The following is a 22,036-nucleotide window of genomic DNA, read 5'->3' as shown; positions in this document are numbered from 1 at the left end:
TTGTTTATTAAATATCCTTAAAACTATATTGCTTCAACATGGACTTTCTTTTCGAAAACGCGTCACAGTTTAAAGCCAAGTTTAGCCTCTCGGCGACTCAAATGTAACGGATTGAGCCGCCACATTAAGTCAACAGAAAAAACGCCGGTGATTCCCATCAGAGACCGAACTGGACGGACCCGCTGACTTCCTAAGATTACGGATCGCTTAGACGCTTCGGATCACGGATTTAACATTTTGTACCTTTGGAACCTTCGGATAGTTTTTCCCTGATCGATATGGATTGGAGTAGCCACGAGGACTCACTTATGGACACTCATTGACTGCAGCGCACAACAAGCTAAAAGCGGTAGGCACGATTATATCCTTACTTGTGTATTTTTGCTGGACACAGTTTGGGAAGCGTGACCGTTTGTCCATTGGGGACTTTGGCTTGTGTTGTGTGTGTTTATTATGCCGTGAGCGGCAGAAGTTTTGTTATGTGTTGTGCTGTGAGCGGCAGTTGTGTGTGATTGTTATGCCGTGAGCGGCGGAAGTTTTCGAATTGTTTGTTTTGCTGTTCGCGTCCGGTGTTCCGGATTAACTTGTTTCCCGATCAACTCGTTTCCGTGGGGTGCGTGGCTTTCGACTGAAATACACATTTAGATCGCTTTCTTCTTCAAAATGTGACCCGCCCAGGTTGTTGTCATAATTACATTTGTATCATATATTATTATCAATATGATGTCGGGTTGCATTTTTCTAGAACTTGTTGACAATGTTAATGTAACAAAGTGAGCTTTGGTGATTTTATAGTACGTGATGATTCGTGGCGCACTCATAACGCGCAGGGCATGATTGATTTTTACTGTTGGGACTCGGGTTTGAGTCCAGCATGAACTTTTTTGTTATTTTCATGTCGATGCACATTGAATATTATCAAATCAAATTTTATTTCTATAGCACATTTAAAAATGCTTTTCGGTCGAGCCAAAGTGCTGCACGTGCAGATAATAAATAACACATTACTACCGATGTAAACGGAAGACAATAAATTACAACACAAATATAAAAATCAAACACAGGGAAGTGTCATGAGTCGTGCTCTGCTATGATTAGAAGGCCAGGGTGAAGAAGTGAGTTTTTAGTTTTGATTTAAAAACCCCTAGGGTCTGGCTCGACCTCACATGTGCCCCTTTCACACCAGCGCTTTTTCAGCTCCGACTCGGAGCTGGAGCCTGAAAAGCGCCGTTTTTTCCTGTTCACACCGCAGCAGCGCCGGCTCCTAGCTCCGGAATCGGGTTCACTTCCAGCTCCAAAAAATTGTCGGTCTAGAGGCAAGAGCTTCGGAGCTAAGAGGCGACGTCGCTTACGTCTCTCTTACGTCGAGGCGTGCAGGAAACTAAACCCACCTCCCCTGAACATGGGTCGACTGTTAAGCCTGCCTACAAGCAGTAATGCCTATAAACACACTTTATAAAGTCAGGCAACACTAACCAGGCTTCGTGTGATTCTGTTTATTTGTACCTTACTTTGACCATCCGTTCACTGTTATCGATCATTGTGGAGAGAGGCAGACGTGTTGTTTTGTATTATTGCAGCTATCGGATGCAAGTAGTCAGTTTAGCTTCGGTTGCTATGCTAACATCACCCGTTTTATACCAGAGACACTTTCATAACAGCGTTGTGATACAAAACAGTGTCAATTCAGACTGACACACATTCACTTAGGCTAAGGGGAACTGGGGATATGCATCAGCTGCTTGTGTGAGTCGGACAGTGAATACTTTAGAGCGGCCGCTGCAGTGTGAGCTAACCGGGAGCTAACGGGAGAATACACTCCTGTGGAAGAGCAGCCAATACTGCAGCGGTCGGTAAATGCTGCAGAAACACATTTAATAAACAATGAAGGGGCAGAGTGTTCCAGAGCCTAAGGCCAGCCGCCGTCGGTGCCCTCTGGTTTTTAGCAGCTGGTCAGCAGACCTTAACGCTCTGGCTGGGGTTAGCGCTGGAGGAGTTCAGCTATATAGGCCGGAACCAGCCCATTTAGTGCTTTAAAAACAAATAAAAGGATTTTAAAATCAATTCGGATCAATTATGTTTGACTAGAGGATTCGTAATATTGTTTGCCGACACCAACATTCACGACCAAGCAATATTTTAAAGTCTAAATATTCCCAATGACATTGATACTGCTGCTATCTTTGCAAAACGAGGTAACAGTCACATCTTATCTGGATGAGTGCTGCACAATACCGTTTTTATAAGGGATACATGTGTGGGTAGTCTTTCATATTAAACATGATCGCTGGTAGATAGCCACAGAAATCGTAACACAATTTGACCTGGGCGGGTCACATTTTGACCTGGGCGGGTCCCAGTTCCCTGGGAGGATCACAGTTTAACACGGATGAAGACTTCTCCACGCCGCTTTCAAACTGTGAGTAAACACAGTGTGCTTCACTTGGAGGCTGTCTGAAGGTGTACACAGGTGGACTTGGACATTAACAACGATATTCCGTCATAAGTCTGGCAACAATAGCTGGTTTAAATGATTTATTCGAGCAACTCGTTTGTCTTGTTGTAGTCCTCGCTGTTCGCGTCCGGATATCGCCATCGTAATCACAACCTCACACACTGGTACTGGATGTGCATCAACGTGTTCCTAAGAAGCCAAATATACCAAAAGATGTAAGTAAACGACAGAAGAAAGCGATCTAAATGTGTATTTCAGTCGAAAGTCACGCCCCCCCCCCCCCCCCCCCCCCCCCCCCCCCCCCCCACGGAAACCAGTTGATCGGGAAACAAGTTAATCCGGAACACCTGTTCCGGATTAACTTGTTTCCCGATCAACTCGTTTCGCTGGTTTTAAAAAACATGGATTATTTTCTTATTTTGACATAAATAAGCAGACGATTTCCAGCTGTAACGTGCCGGGGGGTTTCGGTGGAGTTAGCAGAAAGTTAGAATGGAAGACAATGTGAAAAAAGATGAAGCATTAATGTGAAAAACTACTTTTCCCTTTTTGATTTTGAAGAGTTTTTTTAATCTCGACGGAAATCTGGGTTTTAAAATGATGTACTCATCCAAACAAAGCCTGTCCTCGACTTCAAAGAGGAGAGAAGGTAAGAGGGATATTGTTTTTATTATCAATATTATCAATTCTTTGATTTTACATTTATTCATTTTTGTTTTTAATTATATATATTTACATTTTATTATTTTCTGTTGTATTTTTACCACAGTTATATATTTATTACATTTTTTAAGGTGATATTAATCTCAGCCATAGTTGCTACACCATTCTCTTTTTTTATTACAATTTTTACATATTATATTTATTACTTGTTTTTTGTTATTTTAATATTTATTATTCATTTTCTTGTAATTTGTTGTTGTATTTTTATAATGATATTTAGCGTTCTTTTGCTAAATATTTGTATATATTCTTATTTTTTAAAGGTGATATTAATGACACCCATAGCTGCTTCACAATGGTTACTTCTTCGTGTCAGTACATTTATTTATTATTATCCACATTAATATGTTTAAATGTATTTGTTTTAATATTTAGTATCTGCAAACTAACTTAAGAATTAAGCAAATACAATGCTGTAGATGAACCTTTTCAAATAGTTCGTAGGCGCTTTCACACCGGAGTACTTTTCCCAGGAATAGTTCCGATAGTTCCTGGGATTTTGCGTTCAACTTTTTTTCGGGTGCTTTTTCCCCCCTTTCAGTCCCTGCTAGAGAGGTGGTACTTTCCTTGGGAGGAAAAGGTTCCAATTTCTAATTGGCTGGGCGAATTTTTTGTGAAGCCGCCATTTTATGTGCTCGCATTAGCATTATTAGCATTAGCCCAGCGCACCAACAGAGAGAGACTAATTTATGAAAACACAAAATAAAACGTGGGTGCGAGTGATGAGGAGGTGTCAGCGCTTCTGGCGATTTACCCGGGAATTCGGGTGGCGATTTACTGCCTCCCTCTTCAGTACAAAACAAGCGTTAAGAGAAGAAAGGAAGTATTAAGTTATTAAGCAGTAAAAAACTATTTATTTGGCCTTTTTTTTTTTAAGAAATGAGATCTCTAAAGTCGCTCATCCACCAGATAAGTGAGTAGAGACTGTGGATCATTGTTGCATGGCGTTGATAAAATCACTACAAATATTAGAGATTTCTGTGTTGCGTCTACATCTTTATAGAAGTCTAAAGACACTTAAGCTGCTAAATACTCCGCTATGTTCCCTAACTAGTCTCTGATTTTTTTTAATGTATTTTATCGTAATAATATTTCTCAGAATAGCTCAATGTGTTGGTGAGAGCCTGAAGACTCAATCTTTTAGCACAAGTAGAAACATAACTTCCAGCTACGAGATGCTGAGAGGTTAAGTGTTGGATTTGATATCGTTTTATGACACTGATGATTATCTAAAAGCATAATATTGCAACTTTTAATTATTAAGAAAATTCTAAATTTGAATGTGGGAAAAACGATAAAATATCATAAATAAATGAAATATATAAATAAAATAACAATAAACAATCGAGTTAATCAGAGTTCATTGATGTGGCTATAAAGGAATTCTGTGAACGTTATTTTCTGCATTTTGTATTTATTGAAATATTTTTAGATTTGATGATAAAGGCTTTTTTTTAATGTAGGTTAGGGTACCTCGAAAGTGTGGGAACATTTGAATTTTACTCCTAAAAAGCTCCACTTTTAATTTGAAAAGTGACAATGCATAAAGAATATTAACCTTAATTAAAAGAAGATGTTTATGTACAAGGTTTTTTAAATTCTCTCTGTAGTCCCTTCACAGGTGTGCGGAAACATTTGAAGATATATTCCTTCATATATAATAAAAGCTATAGGAAACAATCACGAATTAAAAAAGTATCTTTGTCTCTCGATGCATGTCAGTGTGTATCTGAACTAAACATTTGATTACATGTAGGCTGTATTTATAAAATAAAATAAAAATCAAAGTGCTCTGGAGTGTTGTTAAGATTTGTAAAAAACGTTTCTCTGCATATTAAATAATGTCCTTTGATAATTTTTTTAATAAAATGTATTTAAAGAAACATGAGTTTAAATAAAGTTTCTGAATGCATGTCAGTATGTGTTTATTTTGTTGAGTTTTTCTGCACCTCTGCACTGATTACGTTTTTTGCATTTATTTCACAAAAATCTGAACTAACCGCTGCCTCCTTTTTATGCACGTCACAAAATAGTTTTTTGCATTTATTTCACAACAATTAGATTAAATGTAGTCTATATTTCTATAAAGATAATAAACAAAGTGCTCTGGAGTGTTGTTAATATTTCTAAAGAACGCTTTTCTGCATACTAAATAATTCTCTTTCCCCCCGTCTGGTGCAGGTTCCTCTCCGATAAATGTACGGGATACAAGCTGTTCGGGCTGTGCATGGTGCTGCTGCTGCTGCTCGTCTCTCTGCGCTGGCTTCAGCTCAGCTGTTCGGGGGAAATGTCCTCCCCGCTGCACGAGGAGAGCCGCCCCCCCCACAGCCCCCCTGCCCCCCCACCAACAGACAGGCGGAGGACGACCCCTCATGGGGTCCTCACAAGCTGGCCCTCATCGTGCCCTTCAGGGACCGCTTCGACGAGCTGCTTGTGTTCTTGCCCTTCATGCACGACTTCCTGAACAAGAAGAAGATCCGCCATAAGATCCTCGTCATCAACCAGGTGGACCACTACAGGTGAGGGGGCGCTTTAGTGGCACAGGGAATGATTTACAAGGTATCTCACTGAGGGAATATATAAGTTATGTCTTGTAAAATAACCGATTTATCCTCAGACATTTAAATTTAAAATGGACTTCGATCTCAGAGAATAGAATTAATCATCATTCATTCAGTTGTTATAATAATACAGCGGAGGGGACGCTTTAGTTTTACAGGAAATTATTCATAAAATGATATCTCATAAATCTATCAATTTAACCCGGTCGACACTGGAGTAGTTTAGGGGGAAGTGTCCTGCCCAAAGACACAAAGGCATGTGGACTATCTGAAGATTAGCGCACTACCCCACTGAGCCACAGCCATCCCTTCATTCCAGAAAACATCCCATACATGCTTCTAAGTGCACCACTTTCATCTCAGAGAATATCCAAAGACGTGTGAAAATCTAAAATCCCAGTGGTGTAATATATGCATGTGTATTTCAGGTCAGTCAGTAGATTTCTGGCTTCATCTGTTGTTTTGAACAGACTGAAGCTCAGCGCTGACTTTTCAGTTCGTCCAAAAACAATTACCTCGGTTTTGTCTTTGTTTAATTGACGAAAGTTCTGACACAAACGGTCATTTAACGCAAGAGAGCAAAATAAACATAAAACCAGCTAATATACAGCAACTCTGGTATGAAATGCATGAGTAGAAGTTACAGTGCGGTGTACGAGTAGTTTCATTATAAGCAGCGTCTTCCGTCTGGATTCCAAAGAGAGTTGCAGGAGACGTTGTGTTCTTGCTCCAGGTTTAACCGAGCGTCCCTGGTCAACGTGGGCTTCCTGGAGAGCGGCGACGACACAGATTACCTGGCGATGCACGACGTCGACCTGCTGCCGCTCAACGAGGCTCTGGATTACGGGTTCCCCTCCGAGGGGCCGTTCCACGTGGCGTCGCCCGAGCTGCACCCCCTGTATCACTACAAAACCTACGTGGGGGCGATCCTCATGCTCACCAAGAAACACTACCACATGGTACTGAACACACACGGGGATATCCAGTGTACTTCAAAGTCACTCAAAGGTCGCCTATTATAGTGTTTTCATCAGTATATCACAGGTCTCAGATATACACAGAGCCTGTCTCTGATTGGCTGAAACACCAAACGGATCATTGCAGCATTACCCATAATCCCCTCTGTTTCAGCCCTGTTTCCAAAGTGCTGATTCTCTGTCTGTTACTTTAGATGAAGACAAGGAGCCCCTCCCCACGCCCCTCTGAGAGAGACTTGGTTACAAAGAACTCAAAGGTGCTCTAGAGGAGATTCAGGTGATAAGGGGGGGGGGGGGGGGGTACCTTGTTGCTGATTGGCTAATGGCTACACAAGACAACACATCGTTATGACATCAAGTGGTACAAAGTGGATTTTGCACAATAGGTGACGTTTAAAGGACAAAAAGTCACATTTGTCTGCACATTAAAGTCCATGTCTCTTCTACATCAACATGTGTCCCCTCTTCTCCATGTCTCTTCTACATCAACACGTGTCCCCTCTTCTCCATGTCTCTTCTACATCAACATGTGTCCCCTCTTCTCCATGTTTCTTCTACATCAACACGTGTCCCCTCTTCTCCATGTCTCTTCTACATCAACATGTGTCCCCTCTTCTCCATGTCTCTTCTACATCAACATGTGTCCCCTCTTCCTCATGTCTCTTCTAAATCAACATGTGTCCCCTCTTCTTCATGTCTCTTCTACATCAACATGTGTCCCCTCTTCCTCATGTCTCTTCTACATAAACATGTGTCCCCTCTTCCTCATGTCTCTTCTACATAAACATGTGTCCCCTCTTCCTCATGTCTCTTCTACATCAACATGTGTCCCCTCTTCCTCATGTCTCTTCTACATCAACATGTGTCCCCTCTTCTTCGTGTCTCTTCTACATCAACATGTGTCCCCTCTTCTTCGTGTCTCTTCTACATCAACATGTGTCCCCTCTTCTCCGTGTCTCTTCTACATCAACATGTGTCCCCTCTTCTTCGTGTCTCTTCTACATCAACATGTGTCCCCTCTTCTTCGTGTCTCTTCTACATCAACATGTGTTCCCTCTTCTCCGTGTCTCTTCTACATCAACATGTGTCCCCTCTTCTTCGTGTCTCTTCTACATCAACATGTGTCCCCTCTTCTTCGTGTCTCTTATACATCAACATGTGTCCCTTCTTCTTCATGTCTCTTCTACATCAACATGTGTCCCCTCTTCTTCATGTCTCTTCTACATCAACATGTGTCTCCTCTTCTTCATGTCTCTTCTACATCAACATGTGTCCCCTCTTCTTCACGTCTCTTCTACATCAACATGTGTCCCCTCTTCTTCGTGTCTCTTCTACATCAACACGTCCCCTCTTCTTCATGTCTCTTCTACATCAACACGTGTCCCCTCTTCTCCATGTCTCTTCTACATCAACATGTGTCCCCTCTTCTTCATGTCTCTTCTCCATCAACATGTGTCCCCTCTTCTTCATGTCTCTTCTACATCAACATGTGTCCCCTCTTCTTCATGTCTCTTCTTCATCAACATGTGTCCCCTCTTCTTCGTGTCTCTTCTACATCAACATGTGTCCCCTCTTCTTCGTGTCTCTTCTACATCAACATGTGTCCCCTCTTCTTCGTGTCTCTTCTACATCAACATGTGTCCCCTCTTCTTCATGTCTCTTCTACATCAACATGTGTCCCCTCTTCTTCAACAAATCGGACAGAAAACAAATCACAGACATGTATGTGAATATAAATCTATTAAGGCTTTTACTTTGATATATTTAGCATATTAATGGTACTGCACAAATAAAATAATTGATTTGCAAATTTTAAAAAAATCTGACAGAAACAAAATGACAGTAATATAAATATATAATGATTCTCTTAAAGGTGGGGTAGGTGATTTTGGAGAAACCAGCTCGAGTGCGCTAGAATCTGAAAGTACGCAACCGGAAAAAATCTGCCCCTTCCTTCAGACTTCCTCACAGAGCCCCGCCTCCAACACACACGAACGCGCACATGACCAATGAGGGCACGAGATAAGTCTGTGCCCCGATGGAAGGCTGACAGGCAGGTAGGCCATCCAGGTACTTTAGCCGGCTCAGATGATTGGTCGTGCTTTTTACAGCGCCACGGCTTCCACTGATGAGATATTTGTATGTATTTATTGTCAAAGCGTTTAATGTATTCATTGCTGTCGGGGTGTTCAGAGCATTCCATGGAATATAACAAGTGTTTCTGAAGTGAATTACCTACCCACCTTTAATGTTTTTGAGATTGAGCAAAACCTTAATCTTGAGCAATTGCGAGCATTAATCCGTTAACTTTGGCGAAAGGGGAAGACCGTTTGAGCAACCGGCTCTTTTTCTGCTGAATCACAATCTCAGTTCAGTTTGAATCCATTTTTCTCATCAGCACAAAGACCACCTCGTTATCTCTGATGAAGAAATAAAATAACATTTCATTTCGTTTTCTTATTTCCAGTGTAACGGGATGTCGAACAGGTTCTGGGGTTGGGGACGAGAAGACGACGAGTTCTACAGAAGACCTATATCTGATATACACCTAAACATCAGCAGGAGAGGACTCTTTAAAGTAGAGACACTACATACTGATAAACACCTGAACATCAGCAGGAGAGGACTCTTTAAAGTAGAGACACTACATACTGATACACACCTGATCATCAGCAGGAGAGGACTCTTTAAAGTAGAGACACTACATACTGATACACACCTGATCATCAGCAGGAGAGGACTCTTTAAAGTAGAGACGCTACATACTGATACACACCTGATCATCAGCAGGAGAGGACTCTTTAAAGTAGAGACACTACATACTGATATACACCTGAACATCAGCAGGAGAGGACTCTTTAAAGTAGAGATACTACATACTGATATACACCTGAACATCAGCAGGAGAGGACTCTTTAAAGTAGAGACACTACATACTGATATACACCTGAACATCAGCAGGAGAGGACTCTTTAAAGTAGAGACGCTACATACTGATACACACCTGATCATCAGCAGGAGAGGACTCTTTAAAGTAGAGACACTACATACTGATATACACCTGAACATCAGCAGGAGAGGACTCTTTAAAGTACAGACACTGCATACTGATATACACCTGAACATCAGCAGGAGAGGACTCTTTAAAGTAGAGACACTACATACTGATATACACCTGAACATCAGCAGGAGAGGACTCTTTAAAGTACAGACACTGCATACTGATATACACCTGAACATCAGCAGGAGAGGACTCTTTAAAGTAGAGACACTACATACTGATAAACACCTGAATTGAGAATAATAGTGTCCCTTTTTAAATCAACATTTATCAAGAAATGAAACCTCAACGTACAACAAAAAGATGAACAACAGGCAGAATCAGATCCGCTCTGGTTGTACAGATGTGGTTTTTGGGGACGATCCAAAGACAAAGGGATGATGAACTCCCCCATAATGACCTCAAAGAGACAGAAACCTAGTTAAAAAATAATTTACAATGACAGAGAATTCACATAAGAGTAAAAACATAAAAGAGAAAACATCATTCGTCTAAAAACAGATGCTAACTGAAAAATAAATGCAGATAAAAAGGAATACATGTCTGGGAAAATAGGAAAATGTTCCCCTAAATATACTGTATGTGAAATATAACATCTCTGCAGAGGGTAAAGTGTATAAAGACATTAAACAGTATTTATAGTATAAGTAGTTCAATCGTTTTTACTTTCTTAATTAAAAGCTCTGTGTTGCTCGTAAGTGTGATGCGTGTAATTCAGCGTTCAGCCACACGCTGTTTGTTATGAAGGAGCTTCTTCATTTCACCTGAAGGAGGAGAGGAAACAAACTTTCGGGCACAAATGAATGAGCCATCTGCAAGACAATAAAAGTACTAACAGATATAAATTCCCCAATTCAGGAGAAAATTCCTGAACATCTTGTGTAAAAATGTCCAAAAAATATATAAAATATCCGACAAATATAAGAACAATATAACATTTTAAGGATGTATTTGAAAGGTAAAGTTGATGAACGGTGAATACGAAATGTATTTGATAAATGTAAAAAAAACTACTCAATCAGTAGTCAATTATTACAAATTAAGAATAAAGTAAAGATAAGCATTATTAATGTAAAAACAAATAAATCATCAAGTCAAATTCATCGTACGTGTCAACCTACCTGGAGATAAACCTGTTTCTGAAATTATCAAATATACATAATACATTTGAATACTTAATAGTATACAAACCCTAGTATAATATATATATATATATATTAATACAAATTCAGTACAGTGGCTTGCAATTAAAAGTAATATAGTAGGCTGCAATATCTACATGTACAGTATGTGGAAATTGTTCATGATTACTCTCTCCCCCCTGTATACAGCCAGTCCCCCCCCCCCTCACTCCCCCTCTATAAAACTACTCTCCCCCCCACACAGTGTCTCTGTCTGAGTTTTGACATTGTTGGCATAGTTGAGCTGCAGGTGAAAACACGTCGCTGTGAAATGCAGTTTGGCTAATGGTGCACCTCCTGCAGCAATTTGTCCTCCACAACAACACATACATTACCGTTTAGGAGAGGACTGCCCCCCCCCCCCACGCTGAGTGACAGGTTGGGGTCCTGAGGGGAAAACAGGGAGTCCCCGCTTAAATCAAAACGTTGATTTTCAAAAATGTCCAGTAAATTACAGACTTTGCGTTTTACTCACAAATCTGTCGAGCACGACAGTAAAAGTGTTCACTTTACGATAACTGACCCACACCACCTGCTTTAATTAAATACTTAAACTTCATTTATTAAAAGTGCACATACAACAACAAATATACCATATTGCTGTGGGGGAAACTTCTGAAGCAATAGGAGTCACGACTCCGAGAGACACGAGGAGAGCTAGAGCTTTGATGGAGTCAGGACCAGTGGTGAAAGTGTGCCGGTCCTACCCGGTCCTTAGTACCGGTAAGAGATTTCCAGGCGGTCCGGAGGACCAGGAAGAATTGACAGCTCCACCCGTGGAATTTATACTACGAAGGGAAGATATTTTGGTTTGGATTACTGGTCTGGGGGAAGCTCGCGAGTGTGTGTATACGTGTGTGTGTGTTTGTGTATGTTTGCGTTTGTGCGTTTTGTGTTTGTTTCCCGGGGAAAACACTCACGAGAAACACCGGCTGTTGTTAAGCCTGCAGTGACGTTAAATTACTCCGTTCTCCGCTTGTAATTATGCCGTTACAAGCTTCAAAGTTATATTTATCACCTGAATTTGCCGAAACAAGTTTAATATTCTGAAAGCCAAGACTTTGTTTATTTGAAATCAGATGAAAACAAACTGTAACGGACCCTGCCGTGTTATCTATGATTACTATACGCCTTACATTAATAATGTCAGCCGGAGGGAGGGGGGGCGGCGCTATGGAAGAGCAGATTGCGATTTACAAGCTTCAAAAATGTATTTATGGTGTGATTTTGGAAATAAAAGTTTCATATTCTGAAAGCCAAGACTTTGTTTGTTTAAAATCAAATAAAACACCCGAACCCCGAAAAAATAGTTTTTTACGCAAATCCACGTTTATTTTGAAATGAGCCGTTGAGACTTCCGACTAATTTCGATAGAGCAGGTATTTGCTTTTTCACACTTGATCAGAACAGCGGGAGGAGAAAGGAATAGAGTGACTGAATGACATCTAGAAAATTAGGCTACGTGGTAATTAAAGCAAAAATGCAAACGACGATTCTTCAGATGTTTAAGAGAAAGGAGAGAGATGAAGAAACTCAGAATGTGCTTAAAATTAGAAACACAACGCCCACAGATGACACAGGTGATGATGCTTATTTAGCCCAGAGAATGAACCTGGCCATGATGTATAATAAGTTAGCTAACTAGCAAACTGTATATCTTAAATATAAACATTAAATATTTTTGCTTTGATATCTTCTATTTTAATCTGCACATTGTTGTATACATTTTGAGACATTTTATTTTATTATTTTAATTTATGTAACCAATATTCTGAAAATTCTAAGAAAGACAGAGACTTGTACATTTTTGACTGTCTGCTGAATTTAGTTATACATTTGTATTCTAATTTATAACCGTTGAGGCCCAGAGGGAGGAAGAGGAGACTCAGCGAGAAGAAGTGGCAGCAGGTCCCTCAGAAGCCACCACAGGTGATGCTAGCCCTACTGCATACCCTTCTATATGGAAAGAAGAACAATATGAACAGTTCAAACCGAAAAATGAATGGATGTATGCTCACAATGGAAGGCTAGGCTGTACCCCATGCCATGATGTGAAGGATCTAGGTGTCATGGCATCCCGTGGTGTTAATATTGCTATTCAGTGGGCTGATGGAAAGATAATCTCAGCTGGTCAATCAAGGGATGTCCAGCTTTCATCACTGCGCAAAAAAATCCGTGAGCACAAGAACTCTGCAGCACATAATGAAGCAGTCAAGATTCTTCAGACAGCAAAGAAAGATATTCTTCTGAACATGAACGTGAGTAGTCAGGAGTCTTTGTTTGAGTCTACTGCCAAGGTATTCATGACAGCCTATTATGTGGCCAAGAACAACAAGCCTTTCACAGACTTTGAGAGTCTGATTGACCTGCAGCATGCACATTCTGCTGATTTAGGGCGTGTTTTACATAGCAAAACTGTCTGTGTTGACATAATTAAGCATGTGTCATCACAGATGAAAAAGGAACTTCTAAAAAACATAATAGAGACCAAGAGAAAAATCACAGTATTAGCTGATGAGTCAACCAGTGTTGGACACAAATCAACACTAATTGTGTTCCTGAAGGCTAGTGTTGATGGAGACATGGAGCCCATTGCCTTTCCATTGGACCTGGTTGAGCTGGATGTCTGCTGCTCATATCAAGGAACAGATTATGGGTTGCTTGCTTAAAAATGGCTTCACTGTTGAGTTGCTGAGAGAAATCCTCATTGGATTTTGCAGTGATGGGGCCAGTGTCATGCTGGGAGTGAAGTCAGGTGTTGGGAAGTTGCTCCAGGATGACTTCCCAGGCATCATACTATGGCACTGCCTTAATCACAGACTGGAGCTTGCTGTTGACCAGGCACTGGATGTGACAGGGGGAACAAAGGACTTCCAGGCATTCGTGGACAGCCTATATTCATTATATAGCCAGTTTGTGTTCAGGGATTCATGAAGCTGGGGGCGGGAGGAGAACAATATGAACCAATGAAGGGGTAGCATTATAGTACCTGCAAGAAATTCAAACCACTTTCACCCCTGGTCAGGACTCAGAGAGTTCTCATAGAACGTAACCACAGCCTGTCAAGACTTCACAGAGGTGGTATTGATCTGCAGTTCTGCTGGGTGCCTGCTCATGAGGGGGGGGAAGGGAACGAGTGTGCATGAGGCAACCCGGTATCACGGCAAGACGTGAACATGTGACGATTTACCATGCTGGGAGACGTGAAGATGTCACGATTTCAAACGTGACAGTTACACGGTATTGTTAACCCATGTTAACAAGTGGAGAAATAAGCGGAAATACCAACCAAATGCTACTCCGACGTAATGATTTATTTTGTAATAGTCACACTCGATTACGCCGATTTTCTTGTTGCCCCAGCTGGTCGACACCTCTTTTAGCAGAAACAAAGGCTACATTAATGTTTTAAATCGATGTTAATCCGTGTGTGTGAATGTGGAATTAACGGACGTGACGTTGTGCGATTGAGTTGCCAGGCAACAGCTTCGGTTCATGTTAATTTACAAACTCTTCAACTACAACCGTAGTTATATTTAAAAACATGTTAGAAGGCCTCACAAAATACTTTAATGCAAATTAAAATGTAAATGTGAAGGAATGTGTGTATAACAAAATACATCCGTCATAAACGAAACCGGAAACAGACGTAGGCAAGATCCTCAGCTCGATGATTGGATGGTTTAGCCGCAATGCATGCTGGGATTTGGTGTTTATGTGATGTGAAATCTGAAAACGTTTTTTAAAAATACAATAATACTTTATTCCGAGTGTGCTTGCTTTTCTCTTTGAAAGTCATCACATAACGGCATTGTAATACACGGTTCGGCTGCATTACATATGACATATCTGCCGTAGTTCTCTATTTATAGAGCCCTGCTGAGAAGACTTCTAGACAAACAGGAGAACTGCCGCCAACACTGAAGATGTGACGTGGATCATAAATATTTAAGCAATTAAACAACATCTTACATTTATTTTCACACAATACGTCTCCTTGCCGTATCAACACTAATTCGGCTGACTTTTATATTTGATCCAATTGGTAGATAGGCTGTATTTACACCATAACGGTGCACAGCTGATAGAAAGGGACACCTGGTGGTTAAAGCATGTTATTATTTTCTAATGTCTTGCCCAAGGACACAATGGCCTGACGCAGTGGGACAGGAGCGGGTTTTGAACTGGAGTTCCCCACTGCGCCACCCGATCCATGCAGCCTTTATGGAAACATCTCTGCTGATTTCCAAATGGCCGTGTGGGGTATTTTTGAAGAATTGGCCGTCTTGGGGATTGTTACTTATGTGTTATCCTATTATTGTTTTGGTGTACAGTGTTACAAATGTATGAACATTAGGACAGGGTTGCCAACTTTGGGTACCTGGCTGGAGTGAGATTTTGATATCATGGGTTTAATTACACATATGCGCACTTAATGACTGCTATCGTGTCAGCAGCGGGACCTTAGCATATATATAGGATATATATACAATATTGGACACAGACTATAAAAGTCACAAAGTTTAATTCACTAATGAAAGTCAAACACATGTTTGTTTCCACTGTTTTATTGTGTGCCTGTCGCAATAAGCAATTAATTGACTTATTGTACGATAAATAAAAATGACCTCGATAAATTGCCATTTGCATGAGGATGTGACTAGCAGTTTGAAAGGATGTACTTGAATTATTATTATATATTATCATTATGTCAGGGGTCTAAAATGGTCATACAACGGTGCCGACAATATTATCGTTTATCACAATAATTTCCGGGGAAATGTATCCAACAAAATTAATTATCGTGAGAGGCCTATACATGAAACACACACACAAACAAACCTACAGACTTACTCCGAATTGCCAAATATATGAATTAACACACTCTCCTATTATGCCTGATACAACTCTCATATACTCTTTGACTCTGTTGGCCGAGTAGAACAATAAGCAGCAGACTTTTACTTTATCATTTCTACTGGATCTTAGATCTGCGCATGCGCAATACCGGCTCCCACTGCTCAGCTGTCTGTTAACGTTGTTAAGAGTGGTGGGGGCGGGGAGGGAGCGGGTCGACAGCTGGAGCAGCTGTCAACTCAACATTGTAAATAACCAACCAAAAACGATCGCCGGTTCATCTTGTTTTTGGCGTGAGAATAGTTTGGGCAGCGTGAGAGCGTGAGACTAAGAGTGAAAGCGTGTGCCACACGCCCGATGCGTGAGAGTTGGCAACCCTGGACTGTGAATCATCATATCATTCCATCTCTTAACTCATGGACGTATCCATCTATGATCTAAACAAAAAATCAATCAATCAATCGACAAAAAACATAAAACAAAACAAATATCTATGATCTTTCCTGACCTCATGTTAAATGATTGTTCCTACCCCAGAAAGGTAACCAGTGCCTTTCCGGTAGCTCTCACTCCTTCTGTTCCCAGAATACCAACCCCTCTCCCTCTCCGCCTCGAAAACTTCATCCTTTAGTTTTTCTCTTTCCGCTTTATAGATGTCACGATGTAACAAGAAATGTTCCACATGTTCTTTAACTCCACAGTTCCTACACTTGTCACTCTCACTTTTCCCCATGACATACAGCTACCATTCAAAGCTGTGTGATCCAGTCTGAGTGTAGCCATCATGATTTCCTCCCTTCTGTTTCTTTCTTTATAAATATTAATTGTAATTGTCTTTTGTACTTTGTGACACTCTTTGTCTTTCTGGTCTTTCTCCCACCTCTTCTGCCAGATCTCCATCCCTTTCTTCTTAATCACTGCTTTTCCTTCTCCTTCTCCAAGTTGAACTGGTAAAGTTATTTCCTTTTGTAGTGCACTTTTTGCTCATTTATCAGCACACTCGTTCCCTTTCACCCCCTCATGAGCACTCGTTCCCTTTCACCCCCTCATGCGCACTCGTTCCCTTTCACCCCCTCATGCGCACTCGTTCCCTTTCACCCCCTCATGCGCACTCGTTCCCTTTCACCCTCTCATGCGCACTCGTTCCCTTTCACCACCTCATGCGCACTCGTTCCCTTTCACCCCCTCATGCGCATTCGTTCCCTTTCACCCCCTCATGCGCACTCGTTCCCTTTCACCCCCTCATGCGCACTCGTTCCCTTTCACCCCCTCATGCGCACTCGTTTCCTTTCACCCTCTCATGCGCACTCGTTCCCTTTCACCACCTCATGCGCACTCGTTCCCTTTCACCCCCTCATGCGCATTCGTTCCCTTTCACCCCCTCATGCGCACTCGTTGCCTTTCACCCCCTTCCACTTCTTTGTAGTCTGACCCAGTATGACAGAGCAAGTCTCTCTCTTCTGATCTCCAGAGGCGTATCTCCTGCTTCTATCAGAACTGCATTGATAGGGGATGACTTTATCCCTCCAATACACAGCCGCAATGCTTCATATTGTAGTCTATCCATTTTTAAGTGATGTTTTTGCTGCTGCTCCATACGCTACACAACCATAGTCTATTGTGGACCTCATCATTGATCTGTAAATGTCTATTAATGCTTGTTTGTCTGCGCCCCAGTTGCATCCAGCTACAGCTCGCAATACATTTAATACTTTTTAGCATTTTGTTTCCACTTGTTTAATGTGTATTTTCCATGTATAATTGCTATCAAACCACAGTCCTAGGTATTTGAACTCATTCACCTTTGTCATTGGACGATCATATAGTGTTAGCGGTTGGCCATCAATCTTGCGTTTTTTTGTAAATACCATGTAGCATGACTTGCTTTCTGACATTTTGAATCCCCAGTTATATGACCACCTCTCCACTTTTTTAATTGCTCCAGCATCTCCATTACGTATGGGGCATGTCTTCCCCTCATCCACATAGCCCCATTGTGACGGAGCGGATCACATGAGTGACTGACTCCGCCACTGACAGCCGACACACACACGCACACACAGTCACACACCAAATATTTCCTGCTCTCTTCCTAAAAAGAAACCATGCAATGTATTATTTATTGTGTGTTTGTTAATTTGTTAATTGATTGGGAGGGGCTACGGGTTAATAAGGGACGGGTTGGCCCTGGAAGGGAAACTCGGGAATGTTGCAGAGAAGGCAACAGCTGGGACGTGTTCGAGAGATCGTTGCAGAGAATCAATCAATCAATCAATCAACAACTTTATTAATCCCGCAAGGGGCAATTGGTTATGAGCAGCAGCTTATGTCATGTACACAGGCAGGAACACACAAGATGAAAACACACAGATACACCCGGGAGCACCGATGTGGATAACTATAATAATACACTATAAATAGTTCAAAGCATCACAATAATAAAAAAATAAAAAAATAATCAAGTTAAAAGCCTTTTCAAGAATTTAAAAGTTTGAGTGCAGAAGGGATGAAGGATTTAGAAAAGCGATTAGTCCTTAGTAGAGAAGGCAACAGCTGAACACGTTTACTCTCCGGGAGTGATGGACATTTGATTTGGACATTTATTTATTCTGTTTAAGTTGTGCTGGTTCGTTATTTAATTTTCTTGCTGCTGTTATTAAAGTTTTGGAGCTTAACCCAACCGACTAGGCCAGTGTTTTGAACGGAGAAATAGAGCCCCGTCACACCCATCATCTGCGTACAGAGCCGATTGGATGCATGTGTCTAAGCATGTCAACATGGGGTTTGGGGTTTTCCCCCTCCCTTATCCTCTAGCAAAAAGGCTGACTTTTTAAAATATCTGTTTTTTATATGCTTTACTTTGATTTGGAGCACCCAACGGATGGCTGTAAGTTGTCACCGGTGTCTCGCTGATTAAATTCATATCAAGACGTCTCTTGGCCATTTTCTCTCGACTTGAAAAATATTTAAGAGTGACTAAAGACGATGGCTTTTTATTTAGACAGAGGGAGAGGGTGAGGGGCGGGGAAAGTGTGTGTGTGTGTGTTTGTGTGTGTGTGTGTGTGTGTGTGTGTGTTCCCCCTCCTCCACCATATGTTCTCTCCCCTCATGTCCTGTCATGTCCTGTTTGCAAAAACAGAGAGGTTTAAATATATGTTTTTAAGATGCCTTACTTTTGATTAATTTCATGTTATTTGCAAGTATTTGTAAGTTACATTCGATACTGTATACAGGATTAACCACACAGGAAGTGGTAAGGAGGCGGGACATATATCCTAGGCATATTAATTGATTGAAAACAACGGCATTTTATTTTTCTCATTTTTTTTATTTTAATTTTTTTTATTTTGTAAACCGGAAGCGGGGGCGGGACATCCGCCGGAAGCGGGGGCGGGACATCCGGTCGAACGAGGCGGGACTTCCGGTTTCAAAATAAAAATAAAAAGGTGGGACTTCCGGTCAAATAAGGCGGGACTTCCGGTCGAAAAGGGGCGGGGCGACCTGTCACTTTTTCTGCATACTAATGAGATTGAAGTGGCATTTGTATCACTACTAACATGGACCAGACATCACCTAATGTTACTCCTCTGCCAATGGTAGAACACAATTATCTCCATGTTCTCTTTTTTGTGTATTTGATTGTCCTTCGAGCAGCTGCCCTTTTCCTTTGATACTCTATAACATTATTTTGTGTCATGTTTCTTTAATTTTAATTCTTTAATTAAATGCTCAGGGGAGATGCGGTGCTGAGGCGATTCACAATCAGGCCAGCGGTAGAGAAGACCCTCTCAGCTGGAACGGAGGTTGCGGGTATAGCAAGGTATAGTATGTATATATAAGTTTAGTTTGGCATAGTTTGAGCTCTATACCGCACTCACAAACCTGGTCAAAATATTTCCATACATTACTCCTTTTTGACGCCATGTCTGTGTAGGACTCTTCTTAGAGTGCAAATCATTACCGGACTATGACTGGTAAAATATGTTGAATACCGGAAAAACTAAATCTCTCTTTCAACATTTTTTTGTACTTTGCCGCCACACACTGTTGCCAAGCAGCGCTTATTGTTGTTTAGGCTGGCCACTCATGTGTCGCGAGTGTTGACAGGGGGCGGGGGAGCACGCTCATGAACTGTTAGTGCCGGAACCTCGCAACGGCTGCAGAACGCATTTGGGCATAAGATGAGGTTTGAGTCTCCGTGATCTGCGTGTAGGGAGGGGCAGCAGCCATATCATTAGCTAGAACTAGCTAGATCTGATGGATTTGGACATAAACGCAAGTGAAGTATAACCGGACGCGAGAGAGAGAGAGATCAGCACCTGCAGCTCTGCCCGCTGTGAGGGGCCGGTGAGCGGAGCAAAACACACGTTTAGACCTAACACATTTAGCTATGGCACTGTCGTATACATTGAATTATTACATTTGATAATATGTAATCAACTTAGGCATACCTCCCAGAAATTCGATACCTGAATAATTTTGAATATTCGATTAATCGTTCTCATCCCTTGTAATCACCACACCAAACTTCCTTCTTATGTTTATCGCCTGCTATTTCTTTAAATATATCAGTGGTTAGATTTGGACATGGGTTGTATAAATTGTAGGGCTGTCTAGTTAACGCGTTAATAAAAATTAACGCCACTAATTATTTTAACGCATGTGTGTTTTTTGTCCTCGGCCGCACCGTAGTTCAGAGCGCATCGAGTTTAAAGTACCATCCACAAGCTGATGCTGACAGCCCCGCTCCACCGGTTATAGGTTGAATTGAGGTGGATATTTTTAATGTTCATGAGATTATTTGTCATTGATAAAATGATAAACAAACATTTTCATAAAGCATATTTGTCCACTCATATGTAGGGTTGGGTACCGAGAACCGGTTCCAACATTTCGATTCCAACGGCATCATTTAGAAATGTGAATTTCGGTTCCGCTTTTCGATGCCTGAGAAAATGTTTCTCGCCGCTCTCCGTAGCCTACTGTATGACTGCGGCGAGGCGGGAAATGTAGCGTTGTACCTACACTTTCTACAGTGTAACCTGAGACCAGGGCCGGCCCGTTGCACTGGCGTTATAGATGTTCTCCTAGGGCGCCAGATCTGGGAGGGAAAACAAATGTTTTGACCGTTGGTGCTCATCCTAATTTTCGGCCTTGATGTAACAACATTCATAATTAAGTAAATGTAACACCCCTTTTCACCCCGGTTACACGTTTCATTCGCCCTGTACGATGGGCGCTGCAAGTGATGAAAATGGGGGATGTTGGCTTATCTGGCACCCGCAGCTCACAGCCAAAATGCGAGGGAGAAAGGGAGGGTGCACCGGTACGCGCTGTTGTTATTAGCATCTGGTGCTAGCTGCTCTAACGGAAGAAGAAGATGTTTCTACAATGATGTGGAGGGAGAGTCCTCTCCAGTCAGACTGAGAGGCTGATAACTACAGCTCAGTGAGGTAAAGGACTCTGAGGGTTTAGATAGTTCACTTTAGTCTAAGTTATCTCAGTGGGTCTCAAACGGTTTGATCACAATTTATGTAAACACATATTTCCAAGGCACTCCTTTATAATTATTGGGATAAAACAGGTTTGAAATCATTCCAATGTAAACTATAGGACAGTAAACCAGACATATCATTTTAAACTGGACAGATAAAAAAATATGAATAAATAAAATAGTAAAATAAGATATGAATGAACAACAAACATAAAATACGTTACATGTATTTGTTATTGTCTATGGTAGGTTACTGGTTATGTTCACATACTTATTTAATTATTCAAATGTAAACCGATCTTTTTCATATGGGTGTTTAGAGTTGTACCCCCTAGATCTAGTCTCTAGTAATTCTGCTTAAAGTGCACCAGATTGAAGCATTTTGCTTTAAAATGTTCAAACATTTCTTCCTGGTATGCCTGAGAAGGCAGATATGCTTGTTTTTCTCAACAAGAACTTAATCTTTTTTTTTACCCTGCCCCTCAAAGAATCGGAATTGAGAATCGTTAAGAACCGGAATCGAAAAGTAGAATCGGAATCGTGGAAATTCAAACGATACCCAACCCTACTCATATGTTGATAAGAGTATTACAAACTTGAAAAATATCCCTCTAAGGTACATTTAGAACAGATAAAAAATGTGCGATTAATCGCGATTAACTATTTTAATCGACTGACAGCCCTAATAAATTGATTATCCTAATGTTATCTTGTTTTCTAGGGTTGC

General features: G+C 41.2%; 1 protein-coding gene and 1 pseudogene across 1 annotated transcript in view; one reads left to right on the top strand and one right to left on the bottom strand.

The window, feature by feature from the left end:
* Positions 1-22,036, bottom strand: part of LOC117453979 (zinc finger protein 726-like) — a 154,984-nt gene that overhangs the window by 64,245 nt on the left and 68,703 nt on the right. The gene's annotated exons all lie outside the window — the stretch shown is intronic.
* LOC139434706 (beta-1,4-galactosyltransferase 7-like) lies at positions 2,948-10,545 on the top strand (annotated as a pseudogene).

This window comes from Pseudochaenichthys georgianus, chromosome 10 (genome assembly GCF_902827115.2).
Source record: "Pseudochaenichthys georgianus chromosome 10, fPseGeo1.2, whole genome shotgun sequence".
Classification (NCBI taxonomy): domain Eukaryota; kingdom Metazoa; phylum Chordata; class Actinopteri; order Perciformes; family Channichthyidae; genus Pseudochaenichthys; species Pseudochaenichthys georgianus.
This window is presented reverse-complemented; position numbering and strand designations above follow the sequence as displayed.